A 16,537-nucleotide genomic window follows, 5' to 3' on the forward strand; every position below is an offset into this window, starting at 1 on the left:
AGGCAATTCCCAGACCCATCCTGAGAAAGATATAACGGTCCTGATGGGGGAGTGTGTGTGCATGCAGCTTAGCTGCTCCATGCTTAGCTTGTGGGCATCTATTGGCACAACATCTGTCTTCCCTTCTGTTTAACAAATCCCCATTCTGTCACTCAGAGCTCTGATTCAGATCGCTTGTGTGTTCAGAGACAATAAAGAAAATGATTTGGAACTAACTGTGCTGTAACAAAAGTTTAAGCGATGCATGCTTCTAGTTAGCTTGAATTGCCTTAAGAGGAAATAATGCATATGTTTTTATTAGCTTCATATATATTATTTAGAACTGTCTATATTAAAACAGAAGGGATGGCTGGAAATCATTTTTAGTGATCTTAAAATACTAACTGTCTGCATTGATATGAATCATTGAATGGCAAAATACAGGTCCATGTCCAAGCCTTCATACACAGCAAGTATCAGATCAGGCTCTGCCAGTAGGGAGAAGCATACCTTGCCTTTTCCACAGCAAAGGTAAAAAGTCCTATCGGACCACAGCACCACTCCATTTAGTGGCTTGTATGTGAGAAGCCATGGCAGATACCTGAGAGAAGGTTGCCTAACCACTATCATACAGGCAATGGTATGTAGTATAGAGGAAATGCAAACCTGAAGATGGTGAAGAAAAGGAAACGCAAGGTAAAGAAAGAATAAAAAAACAACTGCAAATATTAGTTAGTCTCAAAAACTACTGACAATGGGACATCACACCAAAAAAGCACAACACAATTTCAGCACAGTCATTGTATGGGCACTTTTAGTCTAAAACGACTATTGTAAGATGTTCAGTGACAGTAATGCATTCAACATCAGACAACACAGAAACTTAGTGAAGATAAGCTACTCCTGTGGTTTACATTTTGCAAAAGGAATACTCCTTTTACATATTGTAAATTTCTTGTGGGTGTATGGAAACATTTTGATATAGGTTTGCCAGAAAGGCAAACAGCTTACCTTACATCAAGTTGACAGCAGATTCATCACAGTTTCAGGTGCTGGAGCATCTCTAAATGAGTTATGACTTCCCTGCACATCAAATATGTGCTTTGATGAACATGAACTAGGCCTCATCAGCATCAGTGGAATTGCATTACATTCCTCACTTTGTTCTGCTGCTTTTGATTAAATGCTCCAGTTATCGGGATGTGTATTATCTTTTTAGCCTTCTAGATAATAGCAGGGGTATTGTTAAAAGCCTGAATTAATAATATGAGAAGCCCTTGTTTCCTCCTTTTGCTGCACAGGTGCAACTTTTGCACTGACTTGTGGGCAGCTATAAAGAGGTACAAATATTGCTGTTCTGCTCTGTGCACTGGTGCATTATCAGGCACCAGTGAAAATCAGGACCAGGAAGAGAAATCACGAGCCCTGGTGCATCATCTGTTTCCGGGCTCCTTATCCCACCCCCCCCCACCCCCCATTTAACCTCATATCCTTTGGTGCCCAGAATTGGAAATCGTTGTCACAGTAGGATTGAACTGCTTTATGTATGTTTGGCAAAGCTTCTCAGCTTTTGTACTCTATGGGGGAAGTTTTACAGCCCTGTCGCACCAGGGGCAGGGCCATAAAATGTGGCGAACCATTCAAAAGCCCATTGACTTCGGTGAGACTGTAAACTCCCGCCGGCGTAAAATTCTGCGCTATGTCTCTATTTATAAACCCATCGAAAGCTCAGGTTTCAGTATGATGTACTTTACAACCATGGCTTTATCAGACAATTACACACAACTTGGTCGTTCATATTATGCAGCCAGCTCCACTACTTTGGAGCTGGCCCTACACAATATCTGGACAGCAGCATCTAAAAGACTTGAACCTCACAAGCACCGTAACCAACAATCCTATGTAAAAATGAGAATATCTTGAACTAACAGTGACATATTCTATTAGCGCATGACTCCTGGTTTCACTTCCAAGTTTAAAAATGGCAAAACCTTCCAGTAAATTAGCACCAACCAATTCACCTTTAATAATGTGCTGTTTCTATCCACATGAGTGGGCTTTGTTAATAGAAAAATTACACTTTGCATTGAGTGATAAATATTTTCTCATTTAAATTGAAACTAACCACACTTGCAATCGCCCAGCATGGAGCATATGATAGGGGAGCAAAGTTCTGCAGATGCTGGAAATCTGAAATATAAACGGAAGATGCTGAAAATACTCAGCAGGTCAAGCAGCATTTGGAGAGAGAGAAACAGAGTAAATGGTTCAGGTCCACAATCTGCACTAGTTTTGATGAAGAGTCACTGACATCTGTTTCTCTGCACAGATGCCAACAGACGTGCTGAGCATTTCCAATACTTCACATTTCTACTGGGGTAAAAATACCCCCTTTTGCCAGCACCATCCAAAAAACAATCAGGGAAATATTCTCCCCCCATTGGGGGGGAAGTGCAAGAGCGGGTGCGGGCAGCCTCCGATTGGTGCCCCCCGATCAGGGGCGCGCCACCATTTTACGTGGGCAGGCCTGCCCAGTGTGACGTGTGCCAGGAAGTGCTATGCAGGCACTGGGGTGGGTGGAATCCCTTAGCCAGGAGTGCGCTCTTTCGCACATGCACGCAAAAGAGCGTACTGATCTCCCTGAGGCTAAGTGCTGCCTCAGGGAGATCAGCTCCAAATTTAAAAATATTAAAGAAACAATATCAAAATTTCCCTGACATGTCCCCTCATGTGACACTGTCACATGAGTTGGGACATGTCCATCACTTCTACTGAAATTAAATATTTAAAAACTCTCATGAAACCTTATCCCGCCCGTGGATGAGGTTTCATGCTTTTTCTTAAACCTGCCAGGGCTCCCGGCCTGCTCACCAACCCTAAGGTTGGGCGGGCAGGTCCTTTAATGACGTTAAGTACTTTTTAAATGGCCTCAATAGGCCGTTGATAGGTCGGCGGGTGCACAGCTGATTCGGCTGCGCCTCCACTGACCTGAAAATGGAAATGACGCGGGGTGACGTTGGGAGTTCCACCCGACATCATCCCGCATCATTTTACACGTCGGCGAATGGGCCCCGCCCCCGTGTGCCGACCGGAAGATCCTCCCCTCAGATTTCTTGTGAGCCTTTCATTCCCCTTAAGCAAGAAACCCAGCAGCAGCTGCCTGAGAGCTGCTTTGGCACAACATTAAACATGAATTTCAAAAAGCAGGTTAAGGTGTGAAGGAAACATAAACAACTTGCTGAGCATAAAAAAATCAATGTCAAAGCAATACATTGATAATTTTTTTTTTAAAAATTGATAAAAATGAACATTAAAATGTGCCAAGCAGCAGAGCTAACTAATAAAACCTTTTTGCATTTTTGCTTAAGAAGCAGAGCTAGGGAGAGACAGACTAGGCCGCAAGTCCTTGTTATCAGGGAAGGAGGAGGGGGACAGGGGCCAAGATAAGGAATTGGATTTAACTAACACCGACCTTGCGTTCACCTCTGGTGGTGCACACTCTGAGCTGGCCTTGCCAGAATTCACCCAAGTGTGGGGGTCAGAAGCGGGTTGCCTTTTAGTCTGGGTTTTCCTTCTCTTCTGGCCCGGTGTGTGAATCGGGTTTTAGGGAGGGAGGAGGAGGACAAGGAGAAGGGGGAGGGTGTGTATGACCCCCACACTGACCAGCCTCAGTCTTTGTGTGTGTGTGTCCAGCTCACTTCCAGTTTCAGGGTTCACACACTCTCTCACATTCACATCATTTCCATTTTTCAGAGTGAACCCCATGGGATCACAGTTTCTGTGGCCCCCAACAGAGTTCTCAGTAGCTACAACTTCCCTCTTTTACACCTGGCCTGTCAGTTAAACACAATGTTTCTTTGTCTCCTTGGAAAATTAAACTGTTTTCTACTTTGAGCATCAAACTGATTTCCTCTTGACCTGTTTACTGGGGGTGTGGATTAGGAGTGATGGGAGAGGAGGGGAATTCATTCTCATGCTGAAGACTACCACCCACCTCACCAATGATGTCTACCTCCATACACCTTGCCTTCCTGGACTTCTGAGAGGCAAATTGGAGATTTTCCAAACAGCAAGGCTGCATAACTGCCTATCTGTCTGAAGTAGTGTACCAATATTTTCTAAATTGAATCCAGGGACACACAGCCCAAAACTCATCCACATCATCAGAGGCTATGGAGCGCACTCTGGGACATCCACTGCTTCAGCTCCAATCGCCCGTGCTAATCTCTTTATTGTTTACCAGCAGCTTCATTATCAGACATTGTGGCTCCAGGGCCAGTTGTTCAGTACCTTCCAGGGATTCAGTGGATGGGGTTGGGGATGGAGGAGGTAGACTTGGGGAGGTGGGGGGATTGAAGCATGCACATTGTCAGGGAGATGCAGGCAATGGGGTCAGGAAGGGCCCGGCCCAGGGCCACTCACCATCGAGCGGGAAGAGTTCGGGAAGGGCTTTCTGGGGCAAAGGTAAGCCCTAAGTGCTTTGCTTTGCTTTACCTTTTCTTGCACTCCACCTAGGTCTGAAGTAAAGAAAGTTTCATAAACACTGTCCTCAAATCAGTCCCCACACGAGGTAAGAAGGAGGAACTAGGGAAACTGGCTTGTCCTACTCAGCCAATGGTTGCTGTTGTTCAGAGCAACAGCAACCATTGGCTGAGTAGCCTGTCAATCAGGATGATTTACATACTGGATTTGATACTTTGGACACTGAGCATCCCAATTGACAGGCACCGGCCCCAGTGATTAGTACTGTTTGCGCCCCCATCTCCCAGACCCTGATGGAAATAAATATGGGTGTACATGAGCAGCAGTTACAGATCCCATTCCTTTCTCACACCATGGTGAAATGAACAAAGAAGTTGCAATTGTTCTCCTGACACTGCAGAACTACCACCCAAAAAAGGCAGTATTTCTTCTTGTCCAATAATTCAAAGACTTGTTGGTTTTATCTGCCCTTGTAAACAATGTTCATCTTTTCTGAAACTCCATGTTTGAACCCCTGCAAACAGCTTTACACCCCAGCCACACCACTGAAATAGTAATATACTGGTGGGCAGCATCCATCCAGCTGCTCTTGGAACAGAACTGCCCCTAGTACAGTTGATGAGGCATCTGATGCGATTGTGGTTGGCAGGGATGGGTAGTAGTGAGCCAGGATATCTGGTGAGAGCAGCATGCCTTTGATCTGACGGAATGCTTGCTCTTGATGTGCATCCCAACACTAAACTTGGGCCTTTTTGAGAAGGTGTCACAGCCTCTGTGACCTGTGCCAGGTTGGGCAGAAATTTCACCAACTGGTTCACCATGCCCAGGAATCTTTGGAGGTCTGAAGTGGATAATGGGGTTGGAAACTTACCAATTTCCTTCGTTTTGTGTGAGTCTGCCATGGTCCCTTTGCTGCTCACAATACGACCAAAGAACTGAATGGAGGTCTTAGAGAATGCATATTTATAATTTAGCATCAATCCCGCTTCCTGCAGGCATTTCAAGATAGTTTGCGTCTACTGTTGCCTCCCTTTTGGACATCATCCATATGGCAGGTGCCTCCTTTCAGGCCTTGTAAGATGGCCAACATTGGTGCTGAAAAATCTCGGGTGCCGAGGTAATGCTGAAGGGCAAATGATTGAAGCAGAATCTGACAAATCGGGTGATAAAAGCTGTCAGCAACTTAGATTTCTTGCCTAACAGAACCCTCCAGAAGCCGCTGTTGGAATCAAGTTTCAAGAACACTGTGCTCTTGAAGGGTTTGGTCACTATCATCCATCAAGGACATTGGGTGGATTTCCCTTCCCCCACTCAACTGCCTTGTTGAATTGTGTTAGGTCGACACAATTGTGTCAGGTCAGATACGAATAGACCAGTTTGACTTCGCAACCGGGACCATCCTGGAACACCATTTCACCGGCTGAGTGAATGGAAAGTTGATCCCCATCTTGGTCATCTCATCAAGTTGCTGTTGTACTTGCTTCACAAGTGGGTGTGGTATTTTCCATGGTGTAAACACTCACACGGCTTTAGCATCGTTTCTCAGTGTTATGCTGTATGCAGTCTTCAGTCACCCAGCCCAGTGAAAAGTTTTGGAAAATCCTTTTTAAAATCAGACCCAGATCCTTGCTGGTTAATCTTGTGATCTTTTGGTTGAGCTTCAGATCGATACAGGCTTTCCTGCTCAGGAGAGAAAATTCTTAAGACGCGGAGCACAAATAACGTCTCTCACATTTGTTTGTTTTTATACTGGAGCATTGCTTGAACTATGCCTTTGACCTGGAGCTTGATGCCTCCTGGTCCGTATGACTGTTGTAGGTGACTTCAGTCATTGTTTCACTAGCCACGGTTCCTTATCTGACAGGACCATCACACTGGATCCAGTGTCTAATTTGAAATTTGTGAGGTGACCATTTACAGATATAACAGCATTCCAAAATGAGAACCTAGAATTCTTAGTTTCTCCCAAGAAACATTGTTTGACTTCTTCTTGGTATGGCTCACCTATCTCATGGATTCATTTGGAATCCTCCACACAGCTCCAGGTTTTAGATTAATGCATCTTTCCAAAGTGTCCCAGGCAGTTGCAGTGAAAGCACTGCACAGTATTTGCTGGACACTGCCCACACCTGTGAGGCCCTTTGGCGCCACAGCACCAACATGATCTGCCACCATCTTGTGTTTTGCTTCATTATTGCATTGCTTGCCTTGGAGTCCTTGCCCTTTTGTTGCTTTATAAGCTGGAGTGTTGGGGTTGTTCTGTACCACGATTAATTCACCACACAAAATGGATCAGTTTTGCTGGCCAACTTCCAATTATCTGACAATTTGGATGGCTTTTTCCAAAGTCAGATCTTCTTAAGATAGGAGTACCATCAGAGTATCATCAGCCCCTGCCACTGCTATTTGATCTCTTATGAGCTCCAAATTAGAGTCACCATAGTCACAGCCTTCAGCCAATCTGTATCACTCATTTATGAAAGAATCTACAGGTTCTCTGGGCCTTTGGACTCTTGTTAAATTTTTCCCATTCCAAAATGTTATTGCTTCTTAGGTTAAAGTAGGTGTCAATGGAATTCAGTTATCGAAAGATTCATTTATTCCTTGTTTGGCAATTTTGTTGCTGGCTATTGGACCTACTAAATATAATAGTGTTGTTCAGCCTCTGTTTTGTTATTGAAGCCTGATGCTATCATATATCTGAAAAATCTTCTCCATAATGCCCAATTTTGTGCCTGGTCTGGCCCCTCCCGCTGCCCTAATTGGCCTGGCAGTGTTGATTTACATGGCTGTGGGTCTGGAGTCACATTTAGACCAGACCAGGTGAAGACAGCAGAATTCCTTGCTTAAAGGAAATTGGCCAGATGGGTTTCTATGACAATTGACAATGGTTTCATGGTCATCATTAGACTTTTGATTCCAGGTTTTTATTAAGTTCAAACTTCACCATCTGCTGGAGTGGGAATTGCACCTCGGTCCTCAGAGCATTACACTAGGTTATCTGGTCCAGTGACAAGACCACCACGCCACCGCCTCCCATAAGCATCCTACTTTGTGTCACTTAATTAGCCCTGCCTTCCACCCTATCACAGATTTTCCCTTTTGGTCTTTCTCTCCTCTCCCTGCCTCTGTAACTTTTTAATACCTGTTTCATCTCTAACCTCTTCTGGTTCTGAGCAACATCATTGATCTGAAACATTAATTCTGCTTCTCTTTCCACCAATGCTGCCTGACCTGTTGAGTGTTTCCAGCATTTTTTCTTTTTAACATAAATGACATTGCCTGTGTCTCTGACCGTAATAAACAATCCCTCCTCATCCTCTGACATGGTTGGCCCTGCCATCCTCTTCCAGCACCTCTCCTCTCTCGTTGGACTCTGAGTTGGACTGCCCTTGTCTGGTTCCATTCCTACTTTTTAAAAATTCATTCACAGGATGTGGATGTTACTAGCAATGCTAACATTTATTGTCCACCCTTAATTGCCTTTGAGAAGGTGGTTCTGGACTGCATAAACAGCTGAGTGGCTTGCTAGGCCAATTTAGAGTCAACCATTTCTGGTGCTAGGTTTTTAATTCCAGATTTATTTAATTAATTGAATTTAAACTCTCCAGCTAGCCGGGTGGGATTTGAATTCATGTCTCCAGACCATTAATCCAGGTCTCTGGATTTCTAGTCCGCCAACACAATCACTATGCTGCTGTATCTATCCAGTCACAGCCAGAAAAATCACTTCCAATGGCTTCTCTTCCTGCATCAAATCTTTACCTCTGGAGTTCCTTCAAGGAACTATCCTTGACAAAAGCAAAATCCTGTGCATGCTGGAAATCTGAAATAAAACAGAAAATGCTGGAAAAACCCAACAGGTCTGGCAGCATGTGTAGAGAGAGAAAGAGTTAATGGACCATAACGTCTCAGCACCCCAGCGTAGTACTGGAGCAGCACCACAAAGATGCGCTTGGGAATCCCCTTCGGAAGTTCTGAGATAAGGCTTGCTCGCCAATTGCCCTGCACCGGAAACCATCTGAAAATGCGATGTGAATCCGACTTGGTTACATCAATAGTTACTCAGAAAAAGTTATAAGAATTAAAACTACTTCTAACTTTTGGGCAACTATTGTACAGACCAAGGGGACTCCAACCACACCCCTGACAACACCCCAAGGGACTACAATCGTCGACAGGAACTCCTCAACTCACAGGATTTCCCCACCCTCAGCAGATTCTTCAACCCGCATCCCCATGCCAGGCCCAACTCTCATCCCCGCCACCACCCCACCTTGAACCTGAGGCCTGACCTGACCCGACCTCTGACCCCCCCGATACCTGACCCTTTCCCGACCTCCCCGCTCTGAAACCCGCCCTGATCTTCGACCCCCCGACATCCAATCACCCCCCAGAGCCCGACCCGACGTGGTCCAACAGCCCCTGATCTCTGAGCTCACCCGACCTTCCCCCCTCCAAAATCCTTGCCCCCCCTGAACTACTTTACGTACACCTTCCTCCCCCCTTGCACCTACCTCCCCAGTTGCTGCACTCATCCCCGTTACACCCTTCTCCTCCCATACTCCCTCCCTCCCGCTAACCTCACCACCCCCGACACCTTCGTTCTCCCACTCCCAACCTCACCCCGACACCTTTGATCCCCCAGCTCCGAACCTCACCCCCCCCACCCCGGTACACCTTCCTCTCCCGCTCACAGCTGCACCTTCTCCTCCGCACCCCCCACCCGCCCACTTGATGATCATCCGTACTAGCCCATGGCCAAGATCCTGATGTCCCGAAGCAGACCCCAGACATCCCACCTTCCGTGAGCTGCTTCGCGGCATTGCCATGTCCATGAAAATCCACTCAGCATGCGATGCGCATTTTCCTCCAGGGTCCAGCAGCTGCCGGGCTCCAGCATCTTCTGCTCCTTGGATGTCTATGATGTGAGCAAGACCCTAACGGTAAGTCCCGACTTCTGCATGTCACACTTGTCAAGATGTGCCTGGGGCCGGTGTGTTTTCATGCTGAAGTGGGCGATAAATTTGACATTGGGGTTGATTCCAGTGAGCAAGGCTATAATTGGATGCAGATGTATTAAAACGATGTTCCCAATGTGCGGCGGTGAGAAACGTGGCCCGCCATTGATGGGTGGAGTGGACATTCGCGCGCAATGGCGTGAAACTGATTTTTAGCCTCCTCGTCATATTGCCCCGCCCTCCTCACCCACCATGACGCCCGACGCCAATGGGACTTGGATGGGGGATCACATTTTTTAAGATTTTAATCCTGTTCCCATACTATTTCTGTCTTTCAGGATGGGAGGAGTGGCAATAAAATTGAAGTCATGATTAACAATCCCAAAGAAATAACAGAAAGTGTGGAGCAACCAGGTCAGCATAGGAAAGAAAAAGATGGGTGAACATTTTTTGCATAAGACCCTTCATTCTACCATCTCTATGTTACTGCTTGGAGATGGGTGCCCAATTTCGACAGGGGGCCAGTAATGGAGGTGCTGCTCACCTCACACCCCTGTCAGTTGACTTTTGGCCACTCTCCAAATTTTCCTGTCCTGCCAGCGACAATGCCTGCCACTGGCAGGGCCGGAAAATCCCGCTCATTTTCTATTCTTTTCTTATTTCCATTAATGTTGCAGTCAATGCTTCTAGAAATTCTGAGTTGCAAATTGAAATCTTTGCCCTGTTTGATGCTATTAGCCTAAACTGCAAGCATGCAGTGGGAAAGAGGCCACTGGGGTATGTCTCCCCTGTGAGGAAAAGCTGATGACACTCGTCTCATGATCGCAAATGGAAGGATGTATATGAGTTTGTTGCAATTGCAATATCTTTCTGAAGCTATTTCCTTTTGTGCTTTGTCTAGTCAATCCACAGTAATAAGACCACATTGTCATTTCCACAGCCTCTGCCAAGTGCTGACCTATTGGGAGCGTTGAGCTTCTCTTGTGGTGTGCACAGGGAAACCTCCTACCGTCTGTTCGGACCATACACAGTTTTCCTCAGCTGATAACAATCAACTGCAAAACAACTAATCAGCCTCTTCCCTTTTAAATTAATGAGACCTAACTTGGAGCCAGTCTAACAGTGTCTCACATTGTATATGTCTGCAGAGATCCCACATCTCTAACAGCACCATCGTAACATTAAATGTCGAAACAACTGAACAAAACAAACTTTGTTGTGGCCAAGAGTAAAACACTATTTAAATACAGAGAGAGAGATATTACAGCTGAGTGCCTCAATGTAGTGATGTGCAATAACTACCTTGTATGCTTCTGATTCCAATTATGGACAAGTTACACAGCCACTATGTGTAACAGTATATTCACCATGAAACAATGAGATACATCGATCTTTACAAATCTCTGACCTAGGTTAATGTACATTACTTCACTTAACCTATAATGCCTCAAAAAGTCCTTACATACAATGTATTAAGTTGTGTAATTAACGACTGAGAAATGTGACTGCCCCTGAAGAATATGCAGGGGGTGAGGATGTACCCACCTGTTTGTGTGGTCACAGGCATCATGTGAAATTGGTGTTGGCAGCTCTTAATCATGACTCAGGTGTGCACCCAATGCTATCTGCATTTTTCATCGGCTGTGTTCCTGTTTGTGGGAATTGGAAATCGAGCATCACTGAAGCCACTTAAAGGCAGCCAGCACCTCATAGAGGGGAGGTGCACTCGGGCTCCAGAAAGCAGGAAAACTTTACAATTGAAACCATGGCTCAAAAGGTCAAGAGAGGCTCCATGTTCTGGGATACAATGTTGAAGACCTTGGTCCAGGTGGTAGACAGGAGGAAATCATTCCTGTGCCCTAAGGGACATAAAGCCCTCCAGGCAGCACCTCCATCACTATTGGAAAGTGGTCATGAGGAGGGTCAATGCCATGAGCCAGGACATGGCTGTAATGTAGATATAAATAATGAACTCCACAGAATTGTCGAGGTATCCTGCTCTAGCCTCACATCTGCATCACCTGCAGTTTCACGTCTCGTAATATTGCCCTTCCTCACTTCCCTTCACTCTCTTATAATCACCACACCATTCCACCTCTTTCTCCTCATACTCATGCTCTGTGCTTCCTACTCTCAGCATTATTGCAACCCTCACTTCTCTGTGCACAAATTATCCAACCATAACAGGTATATTCGATAAAGGCCTCACAAGACTCTTACTAATACACGCTTTTATTTTGTGCAGAAGGGTGCATTCAACCTGTGACTGGAAGTTGCCACCAGGGGAGGCCAAGCTGTCAGACTGCTGAGGATAATGGCCGTGTCTCCATGGGAGAGCGCACCTGCTATCCTCTCTCAGAATGGCAGCATCCCTGTTTCTACGCCATCTCTTCCACCAGTACCCTTGTTAGTGCTGGACAGTAGGTATGCCAGAGTGGCTGACCCACATTAAGATGCTGTAGTCCACGGCTAAGCCCTGAAGGCCCAGAGCTTCTCAAGGTCACCCACCACGGCCATCTGAAGTGTTCTCAATGGAAGTTCAGCAGCCTTCTACCTCCTAAGCTGTAGGCATCAGATATATACCATAGGAACACTAGAATAAGTAAACAAACACAGAAGATAGTCAGTAAAAAGTTTTTAATTATTCCTGTTGAAAGTTAGACATGGATTGAATTGAGTTGTTGAATTTGTTTTTCTTCTAGTTTTGGCATTGGTGTGACTATTTGTGGTGAAGTGAGGATGAAGTCCATAATGCTGGCTGAAGGAAGGCAATCATATGGTGGCAGTAGGATTAGGGAGATGAGGATTGCCAGACCGTAGGCAGAATTTAATTGAGGTGATGGGGAAATCACCTGTTGGTTAGATAGCCAATCAGGCACCTAAATAAGCACGAATGAGCTTTTCCTGGGATCAAGGACCTAGGGGGTAGAACTTCTGTAACCCAGAGAACCACCAACCAGTCAGAGCCCTGCAGCTATGTACTGCTTGGCAGCGCCACTGTGGAGGCAATGGCAGCTGCCGGCAATGTAACCACTCAAGGCCCAGGATTACCGAGGGACCCAGCCCACAGGTGAGTGGAAAGGGGTTGGGGGTCTCAGGTGGGGAAATGGGAAGAGAGGTTGACTGCAAGGGCAGAGGGGTTGCTCTCTCCTCCCTGATCCAACCCAGGAGGAAAAACCAGATAAACTTGGGAAATAAATGTTATTGGTCTGAGCTAGTCTTATACACCTTAAAATAGAACTCCAGTTTGGATCAATTGCTTCTGGGCTTCTGGTGGGGGGCAGAGAGAGGGGAAGGGTAATGGGGTGGGAGTGGTGTGGATAGAGAGCCCAGACAACTATTATAATATGTGAATATGACAGCTAGTATAATATAAGAACACCTGCTCCCCAGAGGAAACATTGTTTGATTGACAGCTCAGGCTCTCTGATCTCTGTGGTCAATTTCACAATGTTTGTTTACACAAGTTAAATGGTTTAAAGGCTTTGTAGTTTCTGGTTTTTGAAACTTCAAAGGGTGGGTGATTAACACTTTTATTAACTTGTACCTCAGACTTTTATCAAAATAGGAGAAAGCTCTCAATGAATTTCTTTTCAAGGACTTTTATTTTACACATACAATTTTACACTATAGGGTTCATTGATTCTAGAAACAGTAGTGTCAATGGGAATGAAAGTTCCATAGCTTGGCATATGGGGCATGACCGACCATAGAGTGTGGTTGGAAGGGCTGAGCTTGGCAAGGGGGCATGAGGGACATAGGGGGTGGGTGGAGGGGTGTAACTTGGCATAGGGGCATGAGGGAGTATGGGGGCTGGATGGAAGGGCAGAGTTTGACATTGGGGACATGAGAAGACAAGGGCATTGGGTGGAAGGGCAGAGCTTGGCATAGGGGGCATGAGGGGCCATAGGAGGTGGCTGGAGGGGTATAGCTTGACATAGGAGGCATGGGGAGACCTTTTGAACTTAGCTTTTAATAGGTCCCCTCATGTAGACTAGGGTTCATGACTCCTCTAAGGGGCTATGAACCACGACTCTTTAAAAACCTGGCCCAACTCCATGCAAATTACAGAGGAGCCAGCCAGGTCAGGAGTGCCAGGTGTGGGCTTCTGACAGGAACCAGGCCGCACCCTTTAAAGGCACTCCCAAAAATTGCACTGCACAGGAATGGGATCAGGAATCCCAAAATCGGGACCCGCTTGCCATTTTTAAAGGAGCAGTGTGAACCCACCTGCAACATTACTCAGTGAAAATCCAGGCAATTCTGTACAAAGCTACAGTTAAAATTGGGGATAAGGTTTTAATCAACAAAATTGCTAATTGTAGATATGGTACAACGTTTGTAACGAGAATAGCTCAGTTTCTATATGAATGCATACTGTCTTAGTGTACAGTGTTATAATTTGCTGTCTAATTGTTGGTTGCCAGCTACTGGTAATATCGGTTACACAATTAGCAGAAACCTATTCAATTAGAGAATCATTTTCTAAAACAGTCACAGAAAACAACTAATTCACTTCAACAGCTAAATCTATTTCAAAACTCACCGTGCCCGACATACAGCCACCCAAAATCGCAGGAAATTGGGAATTTCTTTGAAGTGTCAAAAACCAGAAACTACAAACCCTTGAAACCACTTAACTTGTGTAAACAAACATTGCGAAATTGACCGCAGAGATCAGAGAGCCTGAGCTGTCAATCAAACAATGTTTCCTCTGGGGAGCAGGTGTTCTTGTATTATACTAGCTGTCATATTCACATATTATAATAGTTGTCTGGGCTCTCTATCCACACCATACCCACCCCATTATCCTCCCCCCACCTGCCCTCCACTAGAAACCCAGAAGCAATTTGTTCAAACTGAAGTTTTATTTTAAGGTGTACAAGACTAGCTCAGGCCAATAACAGTTATTTCCCAATGTGAATTACAGCCACCCAAAATTGGCCCGTAAGTTTAAAAAAAATTGTTTATAAGCAATGCCAGGACACATATAAATAAAAATGTTTTGTGTCTGTATAAATGAATAAATGTAACAGTATTATATTGTAGATGTAAGATCAGAATCCTCTCCAACTGGACTTTATAAAATATAAGAACTCCGAAACCTACAGACACAAGTACTGCAAATATATAGGCCAAACCTCAACATGAAAAACAAACAGAGGCAAGCTATACTGTCAGGGGTTAATTTTCAAAACATTCCAATATTGAAGCAAAACCAATACTATGAAAGGCCATTGGGACATTATCACAAAGGCGACACAGATAGCTGTCATCAGATAACTCAATTAAGAAGTTGGGAAGGCCATTGTAACAAATGGCCCCAGAGAACAGCTATCATACAAACAACATCAGCAACGGCCAAGAAGGAGAGGAACCTAGTGAAGAGTCATACGGACGTTAACTGTATTCCTCTCCGCAGGTGCTGTCAGACCTGCTGAGTTTTTCCAGGTATTTTTGTTTTTGTTTCAGATTTCCAGCACCCACAGTTTTTTGCTTTTAAGGAGAGGAAGCTGTTACATGCATATCAGTTTGGGAGCCAGAGATACTTCACCTGAATGGGGTCCATTGTTTCGGTTGTGGAAACAACATCAGCGATGAATGGGTCTGTCTGGACCAAGGCATGTAACAGATTAAAGAGGTTAAAGGATACTAAGACTGACCATCTGGCACGATGACTTCAGGAAATATGTTCATCATTCAGCAGAATGTCTTCAGGAAATGTGTTTTGATATTTTTGATAAGGATCATCATAAAAGGCCAAGATCTGGCACTGCAGTCAGAAGAAGGGTCAGGGCTGGTCACCTTGACTCAGGCCTACTTTCAACACCGGGCAGACCAGCCGTGTTGGGGATTGTAAGCGGTTTCAGCCATATCATGGTGAAATTGGCTTGAAAGTTTTGAAGTGCATTGAAGAAAGAGGGTCAGGAACTGTCAACCTGACTTGTGAACCTATAACTTTTTTGTCGGAAGGACCAACCGTGTGGGGAGTTGTAAGTTATCAGCCAAATCCGAGGGGTAGTGGGGCTGAGATCTAAAAGGTAGTTTAAGGATAACAATCAAATCCTAAGGGGCTTGGGTTGAATTGTGGCGTTTTGCCTGTGGTTTTTCTGTAGAGGCTTTTTAATAAGCTGTGGGGTTTCATTTATGTGTTTACGGGAATCCGAGGTTAAATCATGGAGGGATTTAAATCGGGCTAACCAATTAAGTGTTGTGTAGCGTCATTTCGTTTAGACCTCTTGTATCAGGGCATTAGGAGTGTTTTAATAAATGAGTTTGTGGTTGAGCCAAACCCTGTGTCTGTGTAATTTTGTCCTTTGGGATTTTATAAAGTCAAGAGCCACAGTAAGGGGAAACAGGAGCGTGAACCTCTTACATATCTGGTGATCGCAGCAGGATTTTAAGGTCAAGGACATATTATGAATGGGCCAAGCGCAAGAAGCCCTCAATGAAGGATAGGGTATTTGAGTATGTGGGAAGTAAGTTGAACCTCCCTGCATTGTGGTTGCAGGAGCTGATGAGCGCTAACTACCCGGAGGAGAAGGCACGGAATGGGTGGGTAGTAGCACACACAAGAAATCAAAGGAAAAGGCAGTTTGGCTAGGCAAATTCAAATTCGAACAGAGAAACTTAAGCAAGTACAGGAGGAAAAGGAGGAGTGGGAGAACAGAGCAAACAATAGAGAAGCTGTGGTGGATTAGCTGGCAGCAGAATTAAGCAGTGAGTGGCAGGAGAGGGGAGCATAGGAGGAGACTTCAAAGAGCACGGTAGAGTACTTACAATGCAAGGTTAAGGAGAGTAAGGAGGGGTGCCAGGCTCAACGAGAGCAAAGTGCCAGGAATCTGGAGAGGGCCAGAAGGCTGAGCGGCAGCTGAAAGATGTTAAGGCGCAGAGTCAGGCACATGATGAGGCTGACCACAGACCCTGTAGGGAAAAGACCCGGAAGCTAACCCTAGCGTTATTAGGGCTTTAGGAGTGTTTTAATAAATGAGTTTGTGGTTGAGCCAAGTCCCATGCCTGTGTAATTTTGCCCTTTATAAAATCCTAAAATCCTACAAAATTGTGAGGGGTATAGACAGAGTAAATGCGAGTAGGCTCTTTCCACTTAGATCAGG

Source organism: Cetorhinus maximus, chromosome 10 (genome assembly GCF_964194155.1).
Source record: "Cetorhinus maximus chromosome 10, sCetMax3.hap1.1, whole genome shotgun sequence".
NCBI lineage: Eukaryota > Metazoa > Chordata > Chondrichthyes > Lamniformes > Cetorhinidae > Cetorhinus > Cetorhinus maximus.